At 42.1% G+C, this 13,363-nt stretch overlaps 1 protein-coding gene across 4 annotated transcripts in view; it reads right to left on the minus strand.

Moving 5' to 3' along the window:
• Positions 1 to 13,363, minus strand: part of ninl (ninein-like) — a 142,606-nt gene that overhangs the window by 81,811 nt on the left and 47,432 nt on the right. The gene's annotated exons all lie outside the window — the stretch shown is intronic.

The following is a 13,363-nucleotide window of genomic DNA, read 5'->3' on the forward strand; positions in this document are numbered from 1 at the left end:
CCTGTTAATGCCTGTTGCCCAGGCATTAACACCACTCCTCCCAAGCACCAAACAGTAATTTTCACTTTTCTTTTGTGTTCTTTCTATTCATTGGTACACATTACTTTAATATTCTGATTTGTTGAAGGAAAGAAATATGCTGCATAAACTAAATCCATATTTTCAAATGTTTTCACCTTCTATAAAACAACACCATGTGGGGACCAAAGGATGACTGTGGATTTTTCTGCTGCCCTATAAACATTGTCTCTCCAATAGCAAATTAAATTGAGGCACACAAAGTATTTTACTGTAGTTACAAAAGGCTATGAAGCACACCAAAGTGATCAAAGTATGTTTTAACACCTGCATTTTAGAACTGTACTGAAGATTGTGGGTATAGTGGAACTCCAGGGTAGATTTAGTCATTCTATGCTAAATTTACTTTGAAAAGGGCATTAGATAGAGCAGAGGAAATCATAATTGGAGTAGACAGAGAGTTGCTGAGCTGGAGCTGAGAGAAAGGAGTCTTGATTAAGGCAATCTGAGGTGAAATCTTCAAGCTTCCCACCCAATAGGGCCCCGACCTTCCATCACCACCACTAACAGCACCCATAAGAGCACCCATTCCCCAAGTGCCAGTCTTGAACCTAGCTGGCAGAGTTAGATAATAATGTCCAGTCAGCCTGAAGTAATGTAACATGACCATACATATCATAGGACTCATACTCTGTAACTGGTTGTAGGTGGGGCCAACAAACCCTGCCTATCCGATCCACAGTCAATAACTTATGAGATAGGAGTTATGCGAATAACATAGGCTTTTATTAGCAAAATTATGGCAGAGTTAGCCATCTACACGGCTAGTCCCAATCTGAGCTGAGAGTAGTGGACTGGAACACTTATGTGCAAGCAAGGGGGCTACTTCCCCCTAGTCAGCCTATAGCGTCGGTCCTCCATACCAGCTGGCAGAGAGCAACTAAAAGCAACTACGTATTACATGCATACATGCAATACGAGGGATCACCACATTCACCCCCCCCTCCCTTTTTAAAAAATGGAAACCAGCTGTGTCAGACTGGTAAAATAATGGACCAAGGCTAAATTAAGAGTATACAATCAGAGTATTTATAGTTACAATTATAGGTTCAGTCTGTCCGGTGGCTTGACGTGACGTTTGGACGTCTCAGCTCCTGGGGTAGTGAGATTCGAGTTGGAGACTCTTCTGGTGGTGATAACTGAGCTGCTGAAGGTCCAATGGTGGGTGTCATAGGGAATGACAGAAATGATGATGTCGTGAGTGGAGGTTCAGTACCATCATTTGTAGGTGTGGGGTTAAATTCCTGTGGAAGAAAATGGGTGTGGCAAGGCAAAGAGTACACAAGTAGAGTTGACAATTGTGGTTGGATACCAAGCGGTACTTGTGTGGGTGGGCTGAGTGTTTGAGGCGGTGGAGATTGGGGTGGAGGTGGAGACTCAGGCACCCCAGCTGGTGCGAAGTGTTGGACAGACATGGTGTCCTCCCTCCCATCTGGAAAAGCAACAAAGGTATAATGTGGGTTGGCATGAAGAAGTTGAACAGGTTCAACTAAAAGATCTGATTTGCGGGTTCTCACATGACGCTTGAGCAGCATGTTTCCAGGGGCTGTGAGCCATAGTTGTTCCAGTAGTCGATTTCCTTGGGAAAGAAAACATACGTTTGTGAGGCGTCACATTGGTGGCCATGCAAAGGAGGGAGTGGATGGAATGTAGCGCGGTCGGGAGAAGTTCCTGCCAGTGAGAGATAGGGAGGCTTTTAGTTTTGAGAGCAAGGAGCATGGCCTTCCAGATTGTGGAGTTCTCTTTCTCTACTTGTCCGTTACCTTGTGGGTTGTAGTTAGTGGTACGGCTGCTAGCAATGCCTCTTGCCAGCAGGTATTGGTGGAGTTCATCGCTCATGAAGGAGGAACCTTGGTTGCTGTGTATGTATTCTGGGTAACCGAAGAGGGAGAAGAGATGATCAAGGCACTTTATTACTATAGCAGTAGAAGTGTCTTTGCAGGGAATTGTGAAAGGGAAACAGGAGAATTCATCAATAATGGTGAGGATGTGTGGTAGGGACCCTTTGAAGTCGATGCTGAGGCGTTCAAAGGGTCGGGTGGATTTGATGAGGCTAGTGCATGGTAGTTGGTAGAACTGTAGTTTGCATTCTGCAGATTTGGCAATTGTGAGTGACTGCGCGAACCTCATCAACAGAGTAGGGGAGGATGTATGATTTCACAAAGTGGTAGAGCCTTCTCACCCAGGATGGCATGATTGATTGTGTAATGTTTGGAGTTTAGTGAAATTTGCAGAGGCACAAGCATCTCTGGATAGGGCATCAGAGGGTTTATTGAGTTTGTCCGGGTGGTACAGGATGTCATAGTTGAAGGTTGATAGTTCTTATTTCCAGTGGAGCATTTTGTAGTTTTGCTATGTGTGGTTGAACATGAAAGCCATTGATCATTGGTCAGTGACCAGGGTAAACCGGCTACCTGCTAGATAGCCTCTTTCTCAACCGATGAGTGTCGTATTTCAGGGCCCTACAGGGTGCGGGAGAAGATTTAAGGTAGCGGCTAGAGCAGAATCTGAGGTGTCGCTTTCCACTTGGAATGGCTTAGATTTGTCAATAGCATGGATGGAACCTCTGGCAATGTCTTGCTTAATATTAGTGAAAGCAATCAGTGCTTGTTCAGAGAGGGAGAAAGAGGATGTTTTGATAAAGGGTTGGGCTTTGTCAGCGTAGCGAGGTACCCATTGGGCATAGTAGGAGAAAAATCCCAGACATCTTTATGTAGTGCATTCAGTCAGGATCTGGGCTGATTGCACCATTTTAGACCTCATAGCCCATGATAAACAATTTAGTTGCACAGAAGGCGCACTTTTGTTCAGTGTTTATGAGGTTTAGATTCTGGGCAACTTTAAGAAATTTTTCGAGATTAGCGTCGTGTTCCTGTAGGTTGGGATCGCATATTGTGACATTATCCAAATAGGGAAAGGTGGCAGTTATCCACCATGCGGTCGATCTCTCTCTGGAATACAGTCACTCCGTCGGTTACCCCAAAAGGGATGCAGAGAAATTGGTACACCCAACCATTGCCTTCGAATGCCACATTAATAAGGTCACTGGGCAGCTGGTGATGGGAAGATTTCAGGTCTATGGTGGAGAAAACTTTGTAGTGGGGTTCGCCATGTCATTTATTCTCAGTAAGGGATAAGCATCCAATTGAGTGAATTTGTTTATAGTTTGAATGTAATCGACAACCATCCAATTCTTTGTTCCTTGTTTTACTACTATGACTTGAGCACGCCAGGAACTGGTGCTGGGTTTGATAATGCCTTCCTGCGGTAATTTGAAGAATGACCTGTCGGCAGCAGGAGTAGGGCCAGATCTTGGTGGGAATCGGGTAGGTTTCAGGAGAGTGGACGACTACCAGAGGTAGATGAGGTTCACTGTACGCTAGGGTTACACTTCCGTGCTAGCACTGGAAATCCAATCTTAAGATCACAAGGGCGCGGAGATTGGGTAAGACTGGAAATCTTTATATTCAGTGCCCTTGATTGACAGGTCGGCAAGACAGTAGCCATGTAGCTCTGCAGTGTGGGAGCTAGAGGCTAGGCAAATTTTACGGTCAGTGTTTCACACTTTGAGAGTGCAGAGGGCAACCACAAAAGGGTGGATAACACTCTTGGTGCTCCCAAGGTCGAACAAGCAGTTTGTGCAGCATCCGTTTACTTCTACATTCAGCATGGAACCGGTTAAATCATGGCATCATTATCAGTGACAAATCACCCTGTTCTTCAGGTCATTCACCTCCAGAGGGCGCTAGATTCATATAAAGCCTTGCACGCCCGGCGGGAGATTTTGAGATAAGCAGGCAGAAGGGATTAATGGGTTTTCCCGCCCTTCTTCAGAGATAAGAGCAGTTTTGGCAGTCCTTTTAGAGAACCCGATGCAGACCTTTCCGTAGTGACCCTTCTTGCGCATTTGACACACACAGCCTTTCTAGCAGCGCATCGGGATCTCAGGTGTTTATCTTGACCACAGAAGTAGCATTTCGGCTGATTTTGTGGAGCCACCGGCCAAGTCTTGAGCCCGGCCATCCGGGCGGTTCTGCAGGGTAATGAGTAGAGTAGGGGCATGTGGCCATAATTCAGCAGCCAGTTCAGACGAGTATTGATATCCCTCTCCACCTCCCCCCCCCCCCCCCCCCCACTAAGGGCAAGGTCTAGGGACTCAGCGATTCTTATAGCTTGACTTAAATCTAACTCACTTTTCTCTAGCAGCTGCTGTCTCATATAGTTCAATTTTACTCCAGAGACCAATGAATCTAGGACCAGTATATCAACAAATTCTTCAGCAGACTCTCCTTAAGCATGCTCTATCCAGGTCACGAAGGGTCAGGATAGTCACTGATTGACCCTCCCGGCTGCTGCTTGCATGTACCCAGCAAGTGTCTGGCATGCGCTTCAGTCCATTGACTTACATCTTTCTCTCTCAGAGCAGCAATAGCAGCCAAATAAGTGTCCTCTCTTATTAGCACAAAAGCCTTGGAGCCTACCCAGGACAGAGTATGAGTAGCTTCTGCTCATCATCCACTATTCCAGCCACATTTAAGAATGCTTCCAGGCTCCACAGCCAATGCTCAAAGTGGGTCGCAGTCTCCGGAGCCCATGGATCTAGCTCAAACCTGTCAGGTATCATACTTTGCTCCATTCTTATCAAAACTCAAGGTCTGGGTGCAGACACCTGTTCTGGCGGTGCAGGAGGCTGCACTAGCTGAGGGGCTTCAACAAGTGCCAGTGCTGCAGCCCCCAGAGGAGGGAGCAGAGGCGGTTGTAGAGTCTCCGGTTGGTGAGCCTATGCTCCACCGACTGGTCCATCGTCTTCATCCCCCAACTCTGTTTTGGGATCGGGCACTGCTTTTGAAGTTATTGCAAACGAATCTTGCTAATAAAATGGAACCGCAGTCAATAACTCATGAGGCAGGAGTTATGCAAATAACAAAGGCTTTTATTAGCAAGAACATGGCAGTATTAGTCATCTTCGAGGCTAATCTGAGCTGAAACCAGTGGACAGGAGCACTTGTGTGCAAGCAAAGGGGCTACTTCCCCCTAGTCAGCCTATAGCACCAGTTCTCCATACCAGCTAGCAACTACATACATGTATGCAAATCCAGCGGTCAGCACACTATCCAACTGGCAAAACACTCCATTTTGTTTGGCCTATTTTAACAATTTATAATGATGTTCACCCTGAAGGGCTAGAGACCACCAACACAAAGGTGCAATTTTTTACAACAGGCATTATTAAACAAGATCAATGAGCATGGGGGTACAAGACAAGCAGGATTTAGTGTGCTGGTTGCACTCCAGAAGGTTAGAGGATGACTGGGAAGATATTTGAATAGTTGCATTCAGAGATAATCAACATCTGGGATTTTGTTTCAGAAGCAGGCTAGATTTCAATCCTGTGTTCAAATGGGGAATATATTGTTTATATGCCTCCTATGCAAAGTCTAACCGTAGAGATTAATGTAATCATACCAACAAATGTGTCTGTATTTTGCAGGGATTCAAATTCTACTTAATTTCATTAAATATAAAATGGGTCAAAACATAGAAAATACATTTAAACCTACAATGCTATGCTTGATTCATACTGTATATTTATTGGTCAAAATACAGTAAAATCCCCCTTAGCTGAAATTCAAGCAACCAGCAGCCTCAAAGAATCGGCAAAAAAAAATTATGGAAAATAAATAGGTAAAAAATATAAAAGTTTAAAATTGGCAGCCCTAGCGGTTAGTTCACCGATCATGCAACACGCAATCTCAAGCAACCAGCAAATTTGCTTTTCCAGCATCTACCAATCCCCATTTTACTGTATTCAGAGATTTAGACTCAGGACTCGCATTTCCCTCTGTCTTGTTTTAATGCCTCCAACAATAAAGGTATTTTTTTTGTACTTTATGTCACAGTACAGTCAAGGCAAGATATTCCACTCTGAGCTATTTCATTATTCAATTAAATGATGGCTGTTTTATTCCTCAGGTAAATTCTCCAATTATCCAAATCTCTTCACACCAATACCCCTAAACACCTGACAATTTCAACGTTTCAGCTTTACCCAGTTTCTACAAGTTCTAGGGGCAGGCGAATTCGAAATTTCAAAACATTTAAAAGTTTAAATTTATTGTCAGAGTTCACACATGACATCACATACAATCCTGAGATTCCTTTTCCTGATGGCCATGCAGAATTTCTACTTATTGGTAACTGTAATCTTTACTCAAGAAGGATGCAAATACAAAAGAGAGAAATGTAAACAAGGAAAGAAATTTATAGAAAATGACTGCAAATATAAAATAAAATATATACAGGAAAAGCCTTGTTATCCGGAATTCAAGCAACAAACAGCTTCATGCAACCGGCAAAAAAAAATTGAAAATAAATAGGTAAAAAATACAGAAGTTTAAAATTGGCACACCAATTATGCAACACAGAACTATAAAATTCATCTACCAATCCCCAAAGGTGCTGGATACCAGAGGTTTTACAGTATTCAGAAATAAATAATGTGCCTAGTCCTTAAATGAGTCTCTGATTGAGTCTGTTGTTTGAGAGTCTAATGGTGGAGGAGTAGCAACTGTTCCTGAACTTGGTTGTACGAGTCTTGTAGTACCTGCACCTCTTTCCTGATTGCAGCAGTGAGAACAAAGTATGTCTTGGGTATAGTGAATCCTTAATGATTGTTACACCTCTCCAAGGACAACATCCCATGTAGATTGTCTCAGTGGTGAGAGGGTTTTGCTCATGATGTGCTGGGCTGTGTCCACTATCTTTTGCAATTGTGAAAAATGGTTGAAAGTGATTGAACTCGCACCATTCTGTGAAAAGTGATGGAATGCAAAGTATGTAGATTAGAGCTTGAGAGTAGACAAGTACCAGCTAGTGGGCCCCTTCTTATCTTGAGCCCCAAGGATGCAAGGATCTGGTTCAGGCTGGTACAGTGACCTAAGGCAGTCTATAGCTAGTACTCCGCTTGCTTAATAGAGACATGAATATTAACTTAGATTGATATTCCCTCCTAAGGAGGGAATGAACTAATTAACATAACATGTGATGAATGAAGAGGGAGGAACTGAGTGATACCTGGATTGATGGAAGGGAGAAGGAGAATGTTGTAAAGTATTGGGATTCTGATTGGAAGAAGGTAAATGAAGGTGGGGTGATGTTGAGCGCGGGACTGTACAAAGGAGTGATGATTCTGAACCTCCAGTGTGTCTCCAGACCAGGGACACCCAACTCTGCAGACTCAAAATAAAGCTGAACCTGTTCTCCAAGACTTTGTCTCCAGAATAGTGATTGTGAACACTTTATATTTCACACTTTCAACTCAGAGGTATTGGTGTTCCCATACCAGCCAGTAGTTTGCCAAAGTTTCGATGACATATTGAACCTCCGCAAACTCCTGAGGAAGTAGAGGCACTGATGTGTGGTCTTCACGATGACATTAGTATGTTGAGTCCAGGAAAGGTCCATCAAGAGAGTAACTCCCAGGAATTTAAATTTAAATTTCCTCGCCCTCTCATTCCCCCACCCCCCATGATCACTGGATTGCACACCTTTGGTTTCCCCTTCCTAAAGTCTTGCTTTGGGTGACATTGAATGCAGGGTTGTGTTTATTACACACCATATAGCCAAGTTTTCAAACTCCCTTTGGTATGCAGACTCATTGCCCCTTCTTATACAACCCCACTGTGATATCATCAGCAAATTTGTAGATGGTGTTGTTGTCACTGTGTTAAAAGGGACTTTCTGGTCTTAGCCACGAATGATACAGTGCTGGTTATTAAGTTTATGCTCATCACAGGGAACCAAAGTATGGCGATGGGGAGGAGGCAGGATCTGGTAGAGGCTCATAGTGGGTGTATCCTAAGCACCTCAATGAGTAGACTCCATAACATTTACTTATTAAGGGTTGGAGATGGCAGTGTGAATTAGGAACACCACTAGTTACGTACATCTAGCTCAGAAGGCCTTTTGCACAGTAGCACACCCAACCCCAACCAACCAATTTTCCCTTGCAACCGCTGCAATCGTGTCTGCCTGTCCCGCATCGGACTGGTCAGCCACAAACGAGCCTGCAGCTGACGTGGACTTTTTACCCCCTCCATAAATCTTCGTCCGCGAAGCCAAGCCAAAGACAGTACTCGCAGGCTTAATTGTACAGAAAAGACTGTCACTCGCAGGAGCCCTGTAAAGAAGATTTTGTGTTGGGAGGTCAGGGCAATGAATGCAAGAAATGAAGGCCCGTGTGGAAAGGGGCATCCAAGGGAAAGGATCAGAGATGATGAAAACAGTGGTCTGAGGCAGTGATGGTGGGGGGGTGGGGGGGGCAGAGTTTATTAGGGATCATTCACTATGCTTAAAGAAAGCGGCACCTCGATCCTCCAGCAGAATACTAAGCAAGATCCGACCCCTCTAATTATCTCAAAGCAGTCCTCAAACCCCTGTTGCCTCTTCAATGGCTGTTCTCCCAGAACTATTTTGTGTAAGCAATGTGCAACATGGGGCTTTAAGTGAGCATGCTGAGTAGCCTGAAGCACATGCACAGGCATGACCCAGAATAACAATACATTAGTGTGCAGGTGAGATAACTGACACCAACTCCATTGAGGTATCCGGTTTGGATAACGTTCCATGAGTGGGCCAGAATGTTTATGTAGCTGTTGTTTTGCTAGGGGAGGAGGGAAGGTGGATAGAGGTGTGAGTAAAGCCAAGTCTTTCTGGGATATTCCGAAAACATTGTTCAAGTCAAACCAAGATAACAGGGGCCCAAACTCATCATTCTGTCACTGAAGAATACCTGAGGAGCAGGTGGAAAATTAATGAGTCCGGGAAACAGCTGTGTTAGGGTGGATTAAGTAAACAGGTTTTAGTTCAGAATTGCCAATGAAAAGGACCGTGACTTTACGTGCAACTCATTACTTATGTTACCCCGAGGGAAAAATGTTCACTACGAATGTACATTATTGGCTTTTTAGAACTTCTCTCTCACGTGTATCCTTGCAACACAGAAGGATATCAATTAACTCAATATCGCCGAGATCAGATTCCCCATTTATGAGCCTGCAATCCTTTTTCTCTCACATTCCCATCAACTCCACCCTGATTCCTCTACCATTCCTCTACACTGGAGTAATTTTCTGCTGGTAATAAAGCTACCATCCATCATGCCTTTGTGATCCAGAGTACCAAAGGAAAGTTGAAGAACATGCTAACTCAACACAGGCAGCACTGGAGATAGGGATCGACCCCAGGTCACTGGGGCTGTCAGACACACTTTTTGCCCCATTGTGCCATCCTCTCCACATTAAACAATGACACTAGTTGCAACTGTCAGTAAAGCTTTTGTAAATTGTTTGAGTGTGTGTGCTGCCAGAACACAAGATAATATCTTGATAAAGAGTTGGTTCTTCCAACAACACAGATCCTTGCCATTACCAGGGAGTTGTTACACATCTCTCACTGTCATCAGCAGGTTAATATTGTCTTACACTGGGTAGTAGACTGTCAGAATTATCTTTGAACATGTCCAGTTGTAATCTGCATTGGAAGTTTAAGGAAGTTAGAGTTCACAAACATTCATGAACCCAGAGAAAACAGAAATTGAATCAACTTCACAGGGAGTATTCCTGAAGCTCTAATGACAATTAGAACGCGGTAATAACAATAATTAAATAGATTCAAAACTCTCACAAGTGCTAATTAGAAATAATGTTATTTAAATTTGGATGGTAATACACACAATTAATTCCTTAATAAAACTGATCATCTCATTCAATCTTTAAGGATTTGTTTGTGATACCAGGACCAGGGAGACATAGAATTGAGGTTTGGCAAAGGCTGGAGGGAAGATGCAAGGAAAAAACCTTCATTTTTACATAGCAAGGGATAATGTGGTCAACCTTCTGATGACAAGGGCAGTGGAATAGGAAAAAATTAGATCAGCATTTGAGGGAAGTGAATGTTCAGGACAATGAGGTTGGAGCAGGAATGTGATTCTGGCTAAATTGTTCTACAGAGCCTCCATGAGCTGAAAGACTGAACAGCTAGCACCGATGGCTTAATAGGATACTGCATCCACTTCAATCATGGCTTGTGTTTGCTGATCAATATCGGCTCCCACTCCAACACCATTAAAATTTCCTATTTCTCTTCCTCTATTGCTTTGCCCCTCACTTACTCCTCCAACCCTATGCAATCTTCAAACCCTAGTCTCCTCGAGACATCCCCCATTTTCTACATTACCCCAGTGGTGATATATCTTCCTCTGTCGAACCATTCAACTCTAGAATTATCTTCTTCAACCTTTCCCTGTTCCACCATAAAGATGTTCCTTGCTCTGTCCAAGCTTTTCAAGTTCGATTATCATCAACATACAATTGTAAAGTACAACTGGACAAAATTGTATTCTTTAGTCCTCGATGTAAAAATATGCAAACACTTAAAGACATAGTACACATATTTATTTACAAGCAACTTATATGCAGTACATATATAAAAATAATAAATATTGTTAAATAATAGCAGAATCTCAGAGGGTTTGTATCAGTCATTCAGCATTCTCATTGCCTGTGGGAAGAGGCTTTTTCCCAGCTGAGTGGTTCTGGCTCTGATACTCCTGTATCTCTTTCCCTACGGGTGTAGCTGAAAGATGTTATGTGCGGGTTTATAGGAGTCCTTAACGATTTTGTGAGCCCTCTTCAGACAATGATCCCATTAGATCACATCAATGTATTTTTTGGTGGGAGGGGGTGGGTGAGACCCCAGTGATCCTGTTACTCATTAGATTAATCTCCAATCTAATGCTCTGCAGCAACCATACCACACTGTGATGCAGCCGACCAGGATGCTCTTTATAGAGCTCCTGAAAAAAGTCGACAAGATGATGGCCATTAGCCTTGCCCTCCTCAGTCTTCTGAGGAACTGCAGTTGCTGATGCACCTTCCTTATAAGTGAGGAGATGCTGGGTACCCAGGATAAGTTACTGCTTTAAGTTGACTCCAAGAAAATTGGTGCTCTCTACTCTCTCCACTATAGTTATTGATGTGTAGTGGAGGATGGTTGTCCCTATTCCTTATTAAATCTACAGTCATCTCCTTTGTCTTGTCCACAGTGAGACTCAGGTTGTTACTCTTGCACCTTATCACAAGATTTTCCCCATCTTCTTTGCAGTGCGACTCATCGTTGTTGCTGATGAGTCCAAATATATACATACAGCACAGTAACAGGTCATTTCACCCCACGAGCCTGTGCTGCCCAGTTACATCAAATTGACCTACAACTCGTGGTAAGTTTCAAAAAAGAAGAAATAGATATAGCATTCGTGCAGGAAACGCATCTAACTGAAGTGGAACACAAGAAATTAAGGAGAGACTGGGTAGGGCACGTAACGGCAGCATCATATAACTCAAAAGCCAGAGGTGTAGCTATATTAATCAATAAAAATGAACCAATCCAAATAGAGGAGGAAATAACAGATACGTAATGTTAAAATGTCAGATATATTCAAAACTCTCGAATTTGGTCAATATATATGCACCCAATGAAGAGGATCAAAAGTTTATACAAGATATTTTTTTGAAGATTGTAGACACGCAGGGGAATATATTGATAGGAGGGGACTTTAACCTTAATTTAGATTCAAAGATAGATAAAACTGGACAAAAGACTAGCAGAAAGAACAAAGTAGCCAAGTTTATGGTTAAATCAATGCAGGTAATGCAACTTTTGGATATATGGAAGTGGCAGCACACAAGGGAGAAGGAATACTCATATTATTCAAGTAGACTTACTGAAGGATTGACCTGTTCCTGTTGTCAGCCCATATCCAAGGGAGAGTTAGGAAAATGGAATATAAAGCTAGATTGTTATCTGATCACTCACTCCTGTTATTAGCAATAGAACTGGAGGACATCCCACCAAGAACATATAGATGGAGATTAAACTCCATGCTATTTAAAGACAGGATTTTAGAGAATTTATTGAGCGCCAAATTAAAATGTACTTTGAAATAAATACAGAATCAGTGAAAGACAAATTTATATTATGTGATGCAATGAAATCCTTAATCAGAGGGCAGATAATAAGTTATGTAACTAAGATGAAGAAGGACTACAATCGGAAAATAGAACAGCTGGAAAGGGAAATAGCAACAAGGGAAGATACAACAAAAAGAAGAGAATTGGCGGTCAAAAAAATAAAACATGAAACACTACAAACGTACAAGGTGGAGAAGAACATAATGAAGATAAAGCAGAACTATTATGAGCTAGGAGAAAAAATGTACAAAATACTAGTTTGGCAGCTTAAAATAGAACAAGCTAAAAGAACGGTATTGGCATCAAGGAAAAAGGACAAACAAATTACATATGACCCAACAGATATCAATGAAAACTTCAAGGAATTCTATGAGCAATTATACTGAACTGAGTACGAAGGGAAAGAAGACAAAATAGATGAGTTTCTAGCTAAAATTGAACTAGCGAAATTGCAAGGAGGAGCAAAACAAATTGATAAAACCATTCGAAATAGAGGAAATACAGGATATATTAAAAAAGCTACCAAACAAGCCTAGAGAGGACGGAGTCCCAATAGAATTCTATCAAACATTTAAAGAATTATTAATTCCTCCTCTCCTGGAAGTAATGAACCAGATTGAAAAAACACAGAACATGCCAGATTCATGTAAAACAGCAATAATTACAGTAATACCAAAGACGGGGAAAGATCCACTAATATCAGCATCGTATAGACCAATATCTCCACTTAACTAAGATAATAGCAAAACTATTAGCAAACAGATTGGCCGACTGTGTACCAAAAATAGTAAAACTAGATCAAACTGGATTTATTAAGAAAAGATGAACAACGGACAATATCTGTGTTCATTAACTTAATCCATGCAGTAAAAGGAAATAAGAAGCCAACAGTGGCGGTTGCTTTCGATGCAGAGAAAGCCTTTGACAGGGTAGAATGGAATTATTTATTCAAAGTACTACAGAGGTTCAACCTACCAGAGAAATATATTAATTGGATTAAAGCATTATATAAGGGACCATTGGCGAAGGTGACAGTAAATGGATATATATCAAATCAATTTAAATTAAGCAGGTCAACTAGGCAGGGATGTCCACTATCTCCCTCACTGTTCGCTTTAGCTATAGAACCCTTGGCAGACCTGATAAGAACAGAAAATAAAATAAAAGGGATAAAAATAAAAGAGAAGGAATATAAAATCAGTCTATTTGCAGATGACATCATAGTATACTTAACAGAACCAGAATTATCAATAAAA

The sequence above is a fragment of the Narcine bancroftii genome, chromosome 4 (assembly GCF_036971445.1).
Source record: "Narcine bancroftii isolate sNarBan1 chromosome 4, sNarBan1.hap1, whole genome shotgun sequence".
Classification (NCBI taxonomy): Eukaryota; Metazoa; Chordata; class Chondrichthyes; order Torpediniformes; family Narcinidae; genus Narcine; species Narcine bancroftii.